Here is an 18,948-nt window from a genome sequence, read left to right as displayed (position 1 = left end):
AAAGACTATGAACTCATCATTGAGTATCACCCGGGAAAGGCCAACGTGGTGGCCAATGCTTTAAGTCGTAAAGCACTGTTTGCTTTGAGAGCGATGGATGCTCACCTATCCATTTCACCCGAGAAGGTGCTAGTAGTCGAATTAGAGGCCAAACCGTTGTCGATTCATCAAATACTTGAGTCTCAGAAGGTCGACACTGAATTGGTCGCTAAGCGAGCCGAATGTGTTTCGAATGAAGAATCGGAATTTCAGATTGACGACAATGATTTCTTGACGTTCAAGGGTCGATTATGTATTCCAAGGAATTCGGAACTTATTTCGATGATTTTGAGCGAGGCTCATAGTAGTCGAATGGCAATCCACCCGAGGAGTATGAAGATGTACAACGATTTGAAACGTCAGTTTTGGTGGCATGGTATGAAACGAGACATCTCCGACTTTGTTTCGAGATATTTAATATGTCAACAAGTGAAAGCGGAACATCAAGTGCCTTCAGGATTACTTCAGCCGATCACGATACCCGAGTGGAAATGGGATCGAGTCACAATGGACTTTGTATCCGGACTGCCATTGTCAGCGACTAAGAAGGATGCGATTTGGGTCGTTGTAGATAGATTGACTAAGTCGACTCACTTTGTCCCCGTACGTACGGATTTTTCAACGGACAAACTACCTGAATTTTACGTTTCTCAAATTGTGAGATTACACGGGGTGCCTATTTCCATCGTATCGGATAGAGATCCGAGATTTACCTCGCGATTTTGGAAGAAGTTGCAAGAAGCTTTGGGTACCAAGATGCATTTCAGCACCGCCTTTCACCCCCAAACCGATGGTCAATCCGAGCGGATAATTCAAATACTTGAGGATATGTTGAGATGTTGCATCCTCGAGTTCAGTGGTTCATGGGAACGGTATTTGCCTTTGATTGAATTCGCTTACAACAATAGTTTTCAATCAAGTATTAAGATGGCACCTTACGAGGCCTTGTACGGGCGTAAATGCCGTACACCATTGTGTTGGACGGAGCTCGGTGAAAGCAAAATTTTCGGGGTGGATTTGATTAAAGATGCTGAACAGAAAGTGAAAGTAATCCGTGAAAGTCTGAAGATAGCCTCCGATCGTCAGAAGTCGTACGCGGATCTGAAACGAAAAGACATCGAGTATCAGGTGGGAGATAAAGTGTTTCTTAAAGTTGCACCTTGGAAAAAGATACTCAGATTCGGCCGTAAGGGCAAGTTGAGCCAGAGATTCATTGGGCCGTATGAAATCTCCGAACGAGTTGGCTGTGACATCCCTAATTTGACCCTAGTCGGAAAGTGGTTTCGGGACCACTAAACCGAGTCTTATAAGTAATTAAAAGTTATATTCTATGTTTATGATGTTAGTAAATGCATGTGTGAAAGTTTCATGCATTAATTTGATCATTTCTATGTGAATTTATTAAAATGGACTTGTATGAAACATTGTTGAGAGGTGATAGGCTAATCTTACAATGGTCTAATAGTACATGCATGCAAAAGAGTGGTTTTGCATGTCAATTTGCCCAAAAAAGGGAAGAGTGGCCGCCATGACAAGAATATGGGCAAGGAACATGTTTCCAACATGTTTAGTTAGTGGATTATGTAGAAAAATAAAGAAATGAAAAAAAAATGAGCATGGATGCCCCCCTTTTGTTGCCGTGAGTAGAGGAAAAGAAAGGAAAAAATTTGTTCATCCATTCTCAAATCTTGGCTGAAAATACTAAGGAAAAAGGAAGGATTTTTGCTTCATGCTTGGTTTAGAAGAGAACTAGAAGGAGATTTGGTCATACTTGTGTCAAGATTAAGGTATGTTTGAGGTTGTGTCATGAGATTCATGCATGTTTTAGTTGCTAACTTGATGTTCTTGTTAGCCCATGGTTCAAATCCTTGTTATGCCATGGAAATGGTATTTGGCCAAGGTTGATATTGTGTTAAAGCCATTGCATGCTAAATGTGAAGCTTGTTGATGATACATGTAATGATGGATTGACTACTCTTGAAATTTCTTTTAGCATTCTTGAGTAAGACATGGAGTTTTCTTTGTTTAACCATGACCAAAAATTGAAAGGGGATGGTGTGGGATGTATTCGCCATGGCATGCTCATAAGTGCGATTTATGCTTGTTGCATGATAGGTAAAAATTTGTGTTTTGATATATGTGTATATGTGTTTGTACATGATGTTACAAATGGATGTGAAAATATATGCTAGATTGGGAAAATTTGATTAAATGTTCATGAGATGAAATTAGGTGATTAAAAGATGTTAGTTGACATTGTACATATATATATATATTCGCCATTAAAGTGAGTATGTAGGTAATGTTGAAATCAAGTTTTGGTGCATATTCGGTTAGGTGTATAATCGACCAAATGGGCGATTAGTAAGAATGGTTGCCGAATATACAAGCATACATATGCATGTGTAGTTGAATTATGAATGTTTAGCAAGATGGTTAAACTAGTGATTTATTGATTAAGCTCAAGGAGTTAAAGAAGGAGAATCAAGCAAGGGAAAGACGAAGGTCATCAAGTAGCCGACTTGGAACTATTTTACCCAACACGAGGTAAGTCATTAAGCACGTATTTGATATTGCTTAAATGATTGTAAAATTTATGCAATTGTGTTTAATGGGATGATATATATATATAAATGAAAATGTATGTGTATGGAGTGATGACATTTGTTGAATGTAAAAGAAATAGTGAAATGTGTAGAAAGTTTGCTTTCGGCACTAAGTGTGCGAACAATACGTGTGTACGGTGACGAGATCGGCACTAAGTGTGCGTGCTTGGAAATATATGGCACTAAGTGTGCAAGCTGGAAAAATCTGACCTTTGGGTGTGCGAGCTCGGAGGGTATGGCAATCGTGTGTGCGGGCTTAAATTACGTGGCACTAAGTGTGCGAAATCGAGTAGTAAGCACTGTGTGTGCGTACTCTATATATATGGAGGGTGTGTCTCCATTGAATTGAGTATGGACAGCGGATCGGGTAAGTACCTCGAGCTCATGACGAATAGAGAATACGTTCATGCTTGGGGTTGAATTTGGTAAGCCTTAAATCTATGTGATGATTGAAATTGTATGGTTGTGCTGGAAAATGAGTTAATGTGTAAAAAATGCTTGATTATCTTGTTGTGTAGAATATGAAATGTGGATGTATGAATTAGTGCGAGATTGGACCGAAAGGTCCGAGGTATTATGGTATAGATTCGATATGGACGAGTACCTAGCCTCATTTGTTGTACATGTAGTAGTAACTTTATCAGTGGATTGATGAATGCTTATGACTTACTGAGTTGTAAACTCACTCGGTGTTTTCTTGTCACCCATTTTAGGTCTCTTGGACTCGTATTGTTGCGTGCTCGGAACCGTCGTTGAAGTCATCACACCGGCTGAAATCTTGTGGTATTGTTTTTGTTGTTGAAGAACATTTGGCATGTATAGGCTATTATATTTTGTCGAATTGTGGGTTGTAAACTTTAAGCCATGTGAAAATGGCCTATGTGGTCGTCGAGTGGGATGCTAGAACCTATAGCCACGAGTCTTAGAAACTCAAATTTTGATAAGGTGGCCATAATTTGTGTCATGTATGATGGATGATTAAGGCCAAGGAAAAATTCATGAAATTGGCATAGTCTACTGCAGTAACTGTTGCGGACAGCAGCAGTGAGATGAGATTGAAAAATCACTAAAAATAGTAGAAGTAGAATTAAATAGTGAGTAAATTATGGAACTGAACCTTGATGAATCTATTTTTATATGGACGAAACGAAACGACTATATGAGCAGTATACTGAGAAATATTAAGGTTCTCGTGAGACAGGGCCAGAACGGTTTCTGGGTCCCCTGTCGCGACTTTGAAAATTTACCATAAATTATCCGGAACGAATTAGGAGTCATGCCTTATATGTAAAGATTCCATTTTGAGTCTAGTTTCATTAGAAACAAACGGCACCAGTATTAAAGCCCTGTACAGAGAGATATTCAAGTTGTAACGCGCGAAGGTCAGAGCAGTCGGTCCCTGTAACATGGGTGACTTTAACTAATAAACTGTACCAATTGGCCCAACCAAAAATTCTAAAAATAAATCCATGGATGGGTATATGAGTCTAAATTCAGGAAAATTTACGAAACCAGTTTCCGAGTTTTGAAACTCGAGATATGATTTTAAAGGCGACGGTGATGCAGTTTTCCAGCCTGACTGGTAATGTCAAATTGGTTGGTATCTTGAGAGGTTTGGCGTTAACCCTCGTGTCCGACACACGGCGTCGGTCACGAGTTAGGGTGTTACAATTTTATTGGTATCAGAGCTATGGTTTAGTCGATTCTAGGACTACCATAGCGCGTGTGAGTCTTGCTATACATGCCAAATTGTTAGTGCTTAAAATGTGATGACTTCGACGGTTGAAATTTTTGTTTTGATTAGTAAATGGAACCCGGGTAGAGAGACCCTTGGCGGATGACGTTGAAAGTGTAGCGGCTGCTCCGCGCAAGGGACACCGCTGTTGAGCCTCGATCATCCGCGAATAATCAAAATGAAGGCGAAACAAGCCTTCTTCACTATGATGAATGAGTGGGTCGCGCAATATGCCCGAACCAACCCGGCTGTCCAACCATTCCCGAATTTAAATACTCCACCCCAAGAGCCCGCAATGCCTCCGGTTATTGATCCCGTGAGGTGAGTAAACCACCGTGGACTTGATTAGGAAGCGGGCCGAGGAGTTCAAGGCCATAGTTCTTGATGATGCCGAAAAGGCCGAGTTCGCTCGATAACACCATTAGAGTGTTAGATGAACTGTCATGCACACCGATGAATGTCTTAAGTGTGCTATATCCTTGTTAAGAGACTCGACTTACTATTGGTGGAGGACTTTAATTTCCATAGTCCCAAATGAACGAGTTACTTGGGATTTCTTTCAATCCAATTTCGAAAGAAATACATTAGTCAACGGTTCATCGATCGAAGCGTAAGGAATTTTTGGAACTCAAGCAAGGCGGATGACCGTGTCTCGAATACTGAATATGAGTTCGTAAGACTTAGTCGGTATGCTCGGGAGTGTGTGGCTGATGAGGTTGCGAAGTGCAAAAGATTTGAAGAAGGATTGAATGAAGAGTTAAAGTTACTAGTGGAATTTTGGAGATAAAGGAGTTCGTGACACTAGTCGAACGAGCCCGCAAGGCGGAAGAACTTGGGAAGGAGAAGAAGAAGGCTGAATTTGAAGCAAGAGATTACCGTAAAAGATCGACGAGTAAAGCTCCATTCTCGGCTGTAAAGAGGTTCGGGAGGACACCAAGAAGTCGAGGACGATCGGGAATTTCCATTAGAGCCCGACCATTGACGGACTCCCGAGCTACTTCAAGAGCTAGTGTGGGCAATAATCGTCAAGAGAGACCTGAATGCCCCCAATGTGGAAGACGACACCTAGGTGAATGTTGGGGTAAGTCTGTTAATAGGGCTCATTATGGATGCGGTTCAAGGACCACTTCATTAGAGATTGCACGAGCTAGATGAGAGGAATAAGACTCAAGGTGCAAGACCTAGTGGAACGACGGTGGAGGTAGGCCCCGAGAATCTCTGGAGGTAGGGGTGGTAATCGAGAGGAGCCTCTAATACTGCCGTCCGATCCGAGACCCGTGCTCTGCTAGAGCATATGCCATCCGCGCACGAGAGGAGGCATCCTCCCCGACGTTATCACTTGGTACTTTTACTCTCTTTGATACTATTGTGATTGCATTGATTGACCCCTCTACTTACTCATATGTATGTGAAACCTTAGCATCCAAAGAAGACTCTACCGTTGAGTCTACCGAGTTCGTAATTCAGTGTCAAACCCTTTGGGTCAATACGTGCTTGTTGATAAAGTGTGCAAGAGATGCCCCTAATAATTCGAGAATCTGCTTTTCGGCCGATCCGATGCTTCTACCATTTCATGAATTGATGTTATTCTTGGTATGGATTGGTGACCGTACATGATGCAAAGGGTGGATCGCAAAAGGAAAACCATTGATTTGAGGAGTGCAAATAATGAGGTAGTCCGAGTCGAGTCTATTGATTTAAAAGGAGCGCCATGATAATATCTTCTATGACCGCTCGGAGGTATGTGAAAAAGGGTGTGAAACATACCTTGCGTATGTGTTTGGAAGTAAAGAGACGGAAAGGAAACTCGAATCGGTACCATGGTTTGTGAGTATTCGATGTTTTTCCCGAGGAGTTACTGGGGTTGCCACCGGTTCGTGAAGTGGAATTCGCATCGGTTGTACCGTACTACGCCGATTTCAATAGCCCCGTGTCGTATGGCATTAACGGAATTAAAGGAATTGAAGGTTCAATTGCAAGAATTGACGATTTGTTTGATCAATTAAAGGGAGCCTCGGTGTTTTCAAAGATAGATTTGAGGTCGGGTACTATCAGGTTGAGGTCCGAGAATCGGACATACCCAAAACCGCTTTTAGAACGAGGTACGGTCACTCTGAATTCTTGGTGATGCCGTTTGGGCTCACTAATGCCCTGCGGTGTTTATGGATTTAATGAATAGAATTTTCAGGCCATACTTGGATCGGTTCGTAGTTGTATTTATCGATGACATTTTGGTCTATTCGAGAGATGAAATCGAACATGCTGAACACCGAGGCTAGTGTTGCAAATCTTACGAGATAAGCGATTATACGCAAAGTTCAAGAAATGTGAATTTTGGTTGAAAGAGGTTAGCTTTTGGGGCACGTGGTGTCCGTGACGGTGTCGGGTGGACCCGAACAAAATTCGCCATAGTCGATTGGAAACCACCAAGGAATGTTACCGAAGTTAGGAGCTTTTTGGGGCTTGCGGTTATTACCGACGATTTGTAAAGGTTTCTCGACGATAGCCACGCCAATGACGGTTACTCCAAAAGGATGTTAAGTTCGAATGGACGGAGAAATGTCGAAAAGTTTCGATCAACTGAAAGCTTATTTGATGAAGCCCTAATTCTAGTGCAACTCGAATCGGGCAAAGAGTTTGTCATTTATAGTGACGCATCCCTACTTGGGTTGGGTTGCGTATTGATGCAAGAAGGGCGAGTTGTGGCCTATGCGTCGAGACAATTAAAGCCACATGAGAAAATTATCCAACCCATGATCTCGAATTGGTCGCCATCGTGTTCGCCTTAAAGATATGGCGACATTACTTATTTGGTGAGAAGTGCCATGTGTATTCGGATCACAAAAGTCTCAAATATTTGATGACTCAGAGAGACTTAAATCTGCGACAAAGACGATGGCTCGAGTTGTTAAAAGATTATGAACTCGTCATTGATTATCACCCGGGAAAGGCTAATGTGGTTGCGGATGCCTTAAGTCGAAATCACTTTGTTTTACTTCTGACGATGAATGTACACTTGTCTATTCTACCCGACAATGTGTTAGTAGCCAATTAAAGGCCAAACCATTATTGGCTCATCAAATTCGTGAAGCTCGAAAGTTGATGAGGAGTTGCTTGCAAAACGGGCTGAGTGTGTTCTGAACAAGGAATCAGAGTTTCAAATTGATGATGACGATTGTTTGAGGTTCAGAAGTCGTCTGTGTGTTCCAAAGAATTCGGAAACTTATTTCGATAATTCTAAATGAAGCCCATTGTAGTCGAATGTCAATCCACCCGTAGTACTAAAATGTACAATGACCAAACGCCAATTTTGGTGGCGGTATGAAACGAGACATTTCAATTTGTTTCAAGGTGTCTGGATATGTCAACAAGTGAAAGCGGAACATCAAGTGCCATCGGGATTACTTCAGCCGATCATGATACCCGAATGGAAATGGGATCGAGTAACAATGGACTTTGTGTCTGGGTTACCATTGACTCAGAATAAGAAAGACTCGGTTTGGGTCATTGTTGATAGACTGACCAAGTCTGCTCATTTTATCCCTGTCTGCACGGATTTTACGCTCGATAAGTTGGCAGAATTATACGTCTCCCAAATTGTTCGATTGCATGGGGTACCTATTTCTATCGTGTCGGATAGAGACCCAAGATTTACGTCGCGGTTTTGGAAGAAATTGCAAGAGGCTTTGGGTACCAAACTGCATTTTAGCACTTTTCACCCCAAACCGATGGTCAATCCGAACGGATAATTCAAATACTCGAGGATATGTTGAGATGTTGCATCCTTGAGTTTAGTGGTTCATGGAAGCAGTATCGCCTTTGATTGAATTCGCCACAACAATAGCTTTCAATCAAGTATTAAGATGGCGCCTTACGAGGCTTTATACGGTCGTAAATGCCGTACCCCATTATTCTCGACTGAACTTAGTGAAGGTAAATTCTTGAGGTTGATTTGGTTAAGGATGCCGAACAAAAGTTCGAGTAATTCGTGAAAGTTTGAAAGTCGCCGGATCGCCAAAAGTCGTATGCGAATTTGAAAAGAAAAGATATTGAATATCGGGTTGGAGACAAGGTCTTTCTCAAAGTTTCACCTTGGAAGAAGGTGCTTAGATTTGGTCGTAAGGGCAAATTGAGTCCGAGGTTCATCGGGCCATATGAAGTATCCGAACGAATTGGGCGATCGCATATCGATTAATTTTACCCCGAGCTCGAAAGGATCCTAACGTTTTCCATGTCTCGATGCTTGACGATATAGGTCGATCCATCGCGCGTAATCGTTAAAATGCGAGATTGAGATTCACCTAATTTGAGCTATGAAGAGGAACCGGTTCGCATTACGATGCGTGAAGTAAAAGAGTTGCGCAATAAGAAAATCCCATTAGTGAAGGTGTTGTGGCATAAACACGAATTGAAGAAGCCACTTGGGAACTCGAGGACTCTATGAAAGAGCGATACCCAAACCTATTTACCGCAAGATTTTCGGGACGAAAATTTCGTAAGTGGGGAGAGTTGTGACATCCCTAATTTGACCCTAGTCGAAAAGTGGTTTCGGAACCACTAAACCGAGTCTTATAAGTAATTAAAAGTTATATTCTATGTTTATGATGTTAGTAAATGCATGTGTGAAAGTTTCATGCATTAATTTGATCATTTCTATGTGAATTTATTAAAATGGACTTGTATGAAACATTGTTGAAAGGTGATAGGCTAATCTTACAATGGTCTAATAGTACATGCATGCAAAAGAGTGGTTTTGCATGTCAATTTGCCCAAAAAAGGGAAGAGTGGCGGCCATGACAAGAATATGGGCAAGGAACATGTTTCCAACATGTTTAGTTAGTGGATTATGTAGAAAAAAATAAAGAAATGAAAAAAAATGAGCATGGATGCCCCCCTTTTGTTGCCGTGAGTAGAGGAAAAAGAAAGGAAAAAATTTGTTCATCCATTCTCAAATCTTGGCTGAAAATACTAAGGGAAAAAGGAAGGATTTTTGCTTCATGCTTGGTTTAGAAGAGAACTAGAAGGAGATTTGGTCATACTTGTGTCAAGATTAAGGTATGTTTGAGGTTGTGTCATGAAATTCATGCATGTTTTAGTTGCTAACTTGATGTTCTTGTTAGCCCATGGTTCAAATCCTTGTTATGCCATGGAAATGGTATTTGGCCAAGGTTGATATTGTGTTAAAGCCATTGCATGCTAAATGTGAAGCTTGTTGATGATACATGTAATGATGGATTGACTACTCTTGAAATTTCTTTTAGCATTCTTGAGTAAGACATGGAGTTTTCTTTGTTTAACCATGACCAAAAATTGAAAGGGGATGGTGTGGGATGTATTCGCCATGGCATGCTCATAAGTGCGATTTATGCTTGTTGCATGATAGGTAAAATTTGTGTTTTGATATATGTGTATATGTGTTTGTACATGATGTTACAAATGGATGTGAAAATATATGCTAGATTGGGAAAATTTGATTAAATGTTCATGAGATGAAATTAGGTGATTAAAAGATGTTAGTTGACATTGTACATATATATATATATTCGCCATTAAAGTGAGTATGTAGGTAATGTTGAAATCAAGTTTTTGGTGCATATTCGGTTAGGTGTATAATCGACCAAATGGGCGATTAGTAAGAATGGTTGCCGAATATACAAGCATACATATGCATGTGTAGTTGAATTATGAATGTTTAGCAAGATGGTTAAACTAGTGATTTATTGATTAAGCTCAAGGAGTTAAAGAAGGAGAATCAAGCAAGGGAAAGACGAAGGTCATCGAGTAGCCGACTTGGAACTATTTTACCCAACACGAGGTAAGTCATTAAGCACGTATTTGATATTGCTTAAATGATTGTAAAATTTATGCAATTGTGTTTAATGGGATGATATATATATATAAATGAAAATGTATGTGTATGGAGTGATGACATTTGTTGAATGTAAAAGAAATAGTGAAATGTGTAGAAAGTTTGCTTTCGGCACTAAGTGTCTTGGGCAATACGTGTGTACGGTGACGAGATCGGCACTAAGTGTGCGTGCTGGAAATATATGGCACTAAGTGTGCAAGCTGGAAAAATACGGCACTGGGTGTGCGAGCTCGGAGGGTATGGCACTGTGTGTGCGGGCTTAAATTACGTGGCACTAAGTGTGCGAAATCGAGTAGTAAGCACTGTGTGCGTACTCTATATATATGGAGGTGTGTCTCCATTGAATTGAGTATGGACAGCGGATCGGGTAAGTACCTCGAGCTCATGACGAATAGAGAATACGTTCATGCTTGGGGTTGAATTTGGTAAGCCTTAAATCTATGTGATGATTGAAATTGTATGGTTGTGCTGGAAAATGAGTTAATGTGTAAAAAAATGCTTGATTATCTTGTTGTGTAGAATATGAAATGTGGATGTATGAATTGGTACGAGATTGGACCGAAAGGTCCGAGGTATTATGGTATAGATTCGATATGGACGAGTACCTAGCCTCATTTGTTGTACATGTAGTAGTAACTTTATCGGTGGATTGATGAATGCTTATGACTTACTGAGTTGTAAACTCACTCGGTGTTTTCTTGTCACCCATTTTAGGTCTCTTGGACTCGTATTGTTGCGTGCTCGGAACCGTCGTTGAAGTCATCACACCGGCTGAAATCTTGTGGTATTGTTTTTGTTGTTGAAGAACATTTGGCATGTATAGGCTATTATATTTTGTCGAATTGTGGGTTGTAAACTTTAAGCCATGTGAAAATGGCCTATGTGGTCGTCGAGTGGGATGCTAGAACCTATAGCCACGAGTCTTAGAAACTCAAATTTTGATAAGGTGGCCATAATTTGTGTCATGTATGATGGATGATTAAGGCCAAGGAAAAATTCATGAAATTGGCATAGTCTACTGCAGTAACTGTTGCGGACAGCAGCAGTGAGATGAGATTGAAAAATCACTAAAAATAGTAGAAGTAGAATTAAATAGTGAGTAAATTATGGAACTGAACCTTGATGAATCTATTTTTATATGGACGAAACGAAACGACTATATGAGCAGTATACTGAGAAATATTAAGGTTCTCGTGAGACAGGGCCAGAACGGTTTCTGGGTCCCCTGTCGCGACTTTGAAAATTTACCATAAATTATCCAGAACGAATTAGGAGTCATGCCTTATATGTAAAGATTCCAATTTGAGTCTAGTTTCATTAGAAACAAACGGCACCAGTATTAAAGCACTGTACAGAGAGATATTCAAGTTGTAACGCGCGAAGGTCAGAGCAGTCGGTCCCTGTAACATGGGTGAATTTAACTAATAAACTGTACCAATTGGCCCAACCAAAAATTCTAAAAATAAATCCATGGATGGGTATATGAGTCTAAATTCAGGGAAAATTTACGAAACCAGTTTCCGAGTTTTGAAACTCGAGATATGATTTTTAAGGCGACGGTGATGCAGTTTTCCAGCCTGACTGGTAATGTCAAATTGGTTGGTATCTTGAGAGGGTTTGGCCGTTAACCCCTCGTGTCCGACACCGACGTCGGTCACGAGTTAGGGGTGTTACATTGGCCCAGTTGTGTATCGTTTGATTTTGCCCCTTGAACTCGAAAGGATTCACGACGTCTTTCATGTTTCAATGCTTCGACGTTATAGATCTGATCCGTCGCACGTGATTAGTCCATCAGAGGTTGAAATTCAAGCCAATATGAGTTATGAGGAAGAACCGATTCGTATCCTAGCACGTGAAGTGAAAGAGTTGCGAAACAAGCGGGTTCCGCTAGTGAAAGTGTTATGGTTCAAACACGGGATAGAAGAAGCTACTTGGGAACCCGAGAACTCTATGAAAGAGCGATACCCAAACCTATTTACCGGTAAGATTTTCGGGGACGAAAATTTCTTAAGTGGGGGAGAGTTGTGACAGCCCAAAATTGACCCTAGTCGGAAAGTGGTTTCGGGACCACAAAACCGAGTCACAAAAATAATTAGGTGTTATATTTTGTGCTTATTGTATGTGGAATTTGTATGTGTAAATATTTCGTGCCTTGATTTTTATTAATTAGGTGCTAATTTATAAGAGAGGACCCATGTGATAAGACTTGAAAATGTGATAGGTGAAATTTTAAGTGGTCAAATAATGCATGAAGAAATGACATGAGGGATTTGCATGTCAATTTAGCCAAACCATAGGAAGTGGCCGGCCATGACAAGGGAGTAGGGCTAAACATGTCATGAAACATGTTTTGTGAGTGGGTTATGTTTGAATGAATAAAATAAGGAGTATGAAAAAAAATGTGTGTGTGTGAAGGCTTCTCCCCTCCCCATTGCCGTGTAGGTAAGAAAGAAAAAACAAAAAAATTTGTTCATCCTTTCCCTTCTTTCTTTGGTAGAAATTTCTAAAGAGGAAGAAGAAATTTTGTTCCATGCTTGGTTTAGAAGAGAACTAGAAGGAGATTTGGCTATACTTGCAATAAGATTAAGGTATGTTTGAGGTTGTGCCATGAGATTCATGCATGTTTGAGTTGCTAACTTGATGTTCATCTTAGCCCATGGTTCAAGTCCTTGTTATGCCATGGAAATGGTATTTGGCCAAGGTTGTTATTGTGTTAAAGCCATTGCATGCTAAATGTGAAGCTTGTTGATGATGCATGCAATGATGGATTGACTACTCTTGAAATTTCTTTTAGCATTCTTGAGTAAGACATTAAATTCTTTGTTTAACCATGACCGAAGTTGAAAGGGTATGGTTGTGATGTATTCGGCCATGGTGCATTCATGATCATGATTTATGCTTGTTACTTGATTTGGTAAAAAAATTTGTGTCTGGATGGGTATGAACCCCTTGAGATTCGGCCATGCACCTATATGTGTATATATGTTTGCACATGATGTATTGGTATGATATATATATTATCTCAAGTATGTATTTTCTTGTGATTTTGTTTCGGTTATGAAGTAAATGATAAATGTGTATTGAGCTACAATATGTAAAGCATTAGCTAGTAAAATGTGTGCCATTCATGAGTGGTATTAACCATGTAGTTGGCCTCAACATCAACATGCATAATCGGCCCATGAATGAGTACCTAAGATGTTGTATATATTCGGCCATTAAAGTGAGTATGTAGGTGATGTTGAATCAAGTTTTTGGTGCATATTCGGTTATGTGTGTAATCGACCAAATGGGTGATTAGTAAGAATAGTTGCCGAATATACAAACATACATATGCATGTGTAATTGAATTGTAAAAGTTTAGCAAGATGATTAAACTAGTTGATTTATTAATCAAGCTCAAGGAGTTAAAGGAGGAGAATCAAGCAAGGGAAAGGCGAAGGTCATCGAGTAGCCGACTTGGAACTATTTTACCCAACACAAGGTAAGTCATTAAGCATGTATTTGGTATTGATTTAAATGGTCATAATATCCATGCAAATTGTGTTTAATGAGATGGTGTGTATATAAAATGTATGTGTATGGAATGATGACATTGCTGAATGTATAAAAGTAGTAACTTGCGTAGAGCGTTTGGTCTCGGTACTAATTGTGCGGGCAATAAATGGGCACGGTGACAAGATTGGCACTAAGTGTGCGAACTTAAATTATATGGCACTAAGTGTGCGAACTTAAATTATATGGCACTAAGTGTGCGAACTTAAATTATATGGCACTAAGTGTGCAAACTTAAATTATATGGCACTATGTGTGCGAGCTTAAATCGCATGGCACTAAGTGTGCGAGATCGTTTATTAAGCACTACGTGTGCGAATTTAATATGTATGTTCTATCGATTGAATATTTATATGGAGATGTGATTTTATCGAGTTGAGTATGGACAGCAGAAAGAGTAAGCACCTTGAGTTCATGGCTAATAGATGCTATGTTCATGTTCGGGGATGAGCTTGGTAAGCTTTAAATCTATGTGATGATTGCAATTGTATGATTGTGGTGAAAATGAGTTGGTGTGTAAAAATGCCTCAAATATCTTATTGAATAGAATATGAAATGTGGATGTATGACTTGGTATGAGATTGAACCGAAAGGTCCGAGGAATTATAGTATAGTCTCGACATGGATGGAGTACCTAACCTCGTTTCGTTGTTTCATGTTGTGATAATTTTATTAATGGACGGTTGTCGAATGCTTATGACTTAATGAGTTATAAACTCACTCGGTGTTTTTCTTGTCACCCATTTTAGGTCTCTTGGACTCGTCTATTTTGTGTGCTCGGAGCCGTCAACGAAGTCATCACACCGGCGAGCAATTTTTGGTATTGTATTCTTAGTCGACCTAGGAGAACATTTGGCATGTATGGGCTATTTTGTTTTGTTAAATTTGGGTTGTAAACTTTAAGCCATGTGAAAATGGCCTATGTGGTCGTTTGAGTGGGATGCTAGAACCTATAGCCACGGGTCTTAGAAACCTTAATTTTGATAAGGTGGCCATAGTTGTGCCATGTATGATGAATGATTAGTAAGGCCAAGGAAAGATTCATGAAATTGGCATAGTCTACTGCAGTAACTGTTGCGGACAGCAGCAGTGGTATGAGATCGAATAATCACTAAAAATAGTAGGAGTGGAATTAATTGCTAAAAAAATTATGTACTCGAAGCTTGATGGGTCTATTTTCTTATGGATGAAACGAAATGACCATATGAGCTGTTATTTAAAAGATATTCAAGATTTCGTGAGACAGGGCCAGAACGGTTTCTGGATCCCCTGCTCCGACTTTGAAAATTCACTATAAATTACCCAGAGAGAATTATAAGTCATTCTCTATATGTACAGATTCCCTTGTGAGTCTAGTTTCTCTAGAAATAAACAGCATAAGTGTTGGAGCCCTGTACAGAAAGATATCCAAGTCGTAGTGCACAAAGGTCAGTGTAGTCAAACCCTGAAAAAGGGGAGAATTTAACTAATAAACAGTACCAATTGGGCAGACCAAAAATTCTAGAAATAAATCCATGGATGGATATATGAGTCTAAATTCGGGGAAAATTTACGGATTTGGTTTTTGAGTTCTGGAACTCGAGATATGATTTTTAAGGTGGCAGTGACGCAGTGAACTAGCCTGCCTGGAACAGAAAAAGGAAAACAAAAAAAAATTTTCCAAGAGAGAAATAAGTAAAGTAAGCCCGGTAACACCTCGTGGTCAAATCCGGTGACGGTCACGGGTTTGGGGTGTTACACATAATGTCTTGTAGCTCTCTTGTACACATGATGTGCACTCAGCACTATACATGTGACCTAGCTACATACCATCTGTATCATCCAATCTTTCCGAAGGTTCAACCGGGATTTCTCTCTCTTTTCCAACAATTTCACCAATCAAGTAATTATCCACAAACATATTTCCAATATTTTTATAAAATATCATAATACATGTAATAGTGATGTATTACTTACATATAAACTTACATCTCATTTAATATCAACATAATAACATTAAATTACACATTGTCTCATTAAAAATCATATGAACTTACAATTTCCCATAATATCCATAATCATAGAAATCACATTTATGTATGATAATTCAATGCACTTCGTGTACCATAGACATATTTTTAAATCAATTCATAAACTTGGCACCATAATCATTTAATTTAACATAATTCAATTAATTCACTAAATTTAACTTTCAAATATAAATTACTGACATTATTGTTGTATTATTATCATACCAACTTACATACTTTCAACACCTCGGAGATCATAGTAAATATATCAATTTTACATTGAAACATGCATAAATTAATGCTTATTATACATATGAACTTACCTTGATATTAAAACGGCCATTTTACCAACTTTCCCAATTTTCAATTTTTCTCTCATTCTAGGTTCAAATCTCGTTTTCCCGGATCTAAAACATCATATTTTACTTATTTAATTAATGTACTATTCAAAACAATCCTTAACTCAAACTTTGGAAAAATTACAATTTTTCCCTAAACTTTTGCATATTTACACTTTTGCCCCTAGGCTCGGGAATTAAACTTCATCCCTTATTCTTATGTTTTATGACATGATGATCACTTTTCCCTTCTATGGCAACATCAAATTCTCACTCTAACATATACTTATGACTATTAGGTATTTTTACCGATTAAGCCCTTTTGCTCGTTTTCACTTAAGCACAAGTTGTCTAACATAACTTAAAACCTCATATTGTATCATAAAACACCAGAATACACAAATTTTACCTATGGGTATTTTTCCAAATATGAACCCTAGGTTGAATTATTGGTAGCATAATCTAAATCAAGTTACCGGGACTCTAAAAACGTAAAGAACTTGAAAAACGGGGTTAGAACGGACTTACAATTGAGCTTGGGAAGCTTGAAACCATAGCCATGGAGTCTCCCTTGGTATACACGTCCATGGTGAAGAAGATGAGCAAAATTGGCTTTTAATTTTATATTTTAATTCATTTTATCCCTAAATGACTAAAATACCCTTACTACTAAACTTTCCAAAAATTTCATCCATGTCCAATTTTTGTCCATAACTTAGAAATTGGTAAAATTTCTATTTAAGACCTCCTAATTAATATTTCAAATCATTTTCATACTAGAAACTTCTAGAATGCAAGTTTTGCAACTTATTCAATTTAGTCTTTAACTTCGAATTAAGCACTTTATGATAGAATTTCTTCACGAAATTTTCACACAATCATGCAATCATATCATAGACCTCAAAATAATAATAAAATAATTATATATATCTCAGATTTTGTGGTCCCGAAACCTCTGTTCCAACTAGACCTAATTTTGGGCTATTACATTGTGTTTACCACGATCGACCTCCGAAATTTTTTCCTCAGGGTCTATATCAACAAAATTAACTCATTAAGACAATACATTATGTGTTTCAAGTTTAATATCTACTCCCGGTCCAGATGACCATTTTGCCCCTAACCTTACATATTTTTACGATTTAGTCCCTAGGCTAGTATAATGAAACACATGCAGTTTCTATCTTACCCAAGCCTAGCCGAACACTTTTCCTTCTTATGGTAGCCCACATTATCCATTATTTTCTCATTTCTACCACACATTTACATATTTTGCAAAATAGTCCCTATAAAGGTTTTTCATGAAAATCAACTAGGAAAATATGTTTATTACACATTCATCTTTCATATTCCTCCATAATCCATCAAAATAGAAGCAACTCATGCATTGGTAAATTTTTAAACATGAACCCTAGCATGAAATATGGGTAGAAATGGAGAGAGAAAGCTACTGGGATTTCAAAAATACAAATAATATGAAAAACGAGGCTTGGGAGCACTTACTATTGAGCTTGGAAAGCTTGAAACCCTAGCTATGGAGAACCCCAAATTTTTGGGTGGATAAAGGAGAAAATGGCTGATTTTGGCTTGATTTTTCCCATTTTAATTCATTAAAATGACAAATGACCAAAATACCCTTATGTCCGTTCTTTAAAATTTCATCAATGTAAGCCTATTTTTGTCCAAAAATTTAGAATTTGGGAAAATTTCTCTCCTAGACCTTCTAATTCATAATATAAAGCAATTTCATATAAATTGCTTCTAGAAATCAAGTTTTGTAATTTATTTAATTTAGTCCCTAATTTCCAATTGGACATCTTATACTTAAAATTTCTTCATGAAACTTTTACACACGCATATATTCATATTCTAGACCACATAATAATAACCATAAAATAAATATTTTGATGTCTGATTTGTGGTCCCAAAACCACTATTCCGACTAGGCCCTATTTTGGGATGTTACAACTGACATGCATTTTATACCATTAAACATCAAAATACACAAATATCCATCATGGGTAAAATTTTACACTTTGATTATGTCTTAAATTAGTGGTAGAAATAGGCAGATCATATTACGAGGATTTCAAAAACATAAAAAACATTACAAACGAGGCTAGAACGGACTTACAATTGAGCTTAGAATATTGGAAAACCCTAGCCATGGTTTCTCCTTCTAAACTTTGGCCATGGGAGGAAGATGGATGAAAATTGGCTTTTAATTTGGCTTTTTAATTCATTTAATTAACGAATTACTAAAATGCCCTTAATGAAAAACTTTAGAAACATACCTAACCATGTCCATTTTTGTCCAATAACTTAACCAATGGTCTAATTTCCATTTAAGGACCTCCAATTTAAAATTTCATAGCAATTAGACACCTCTAGCATGTAGAACTCAACTTTTGCACTTTTTATAGTTTAGTCCTTTTGACTAAATTGAATGCCCAAACGTTAAAACTTTTTAACAAAATTTTTGAGAAATCATTCCATAAAAATGTAGACCATAAAAATATAATAAAAATAAATTTTTTCTACATCATATTTGTGGTCCCGAGACCTCTGTTTCGACTAGACCCAAAATCGGGCCGTTACAAACATAGAGTGAAGCACAAGATTGCCATAACTTACCATCCGCAGACGAATGGGTAAGCTGAACTGGCAAACAAAAAGATCAAAGGCATACTTGAGAAGGTAGTTTGCCCAAATCTACGAGATTGGTCAAAAAGACTAGATGGTTCTTTATGGGCTTACGGGACAGCATACAAGACACCTTTAGGGATGTCACCCTATA

This window comes from Gossypium arboreum, chromosome 7, assembly GCF_025698485.1.
Source record: "Gossypium arboreum isolate Shixiya-1 chromosome 7, ASM2569848v2, whole genome shotgun sequence".
Taxonomy (NCBI): domain Eukaryota; kingdom Viridiplantae; phylum Streptophyta; class Magnoliopsida; order Malvales; family Malvaceae; genus Gossypium; species Gossypium arboreum.
The sequence above is the reverse complement of the archived record's forward strand: the minus strand, read 5'-3'. Positions refer to the sequence as shown.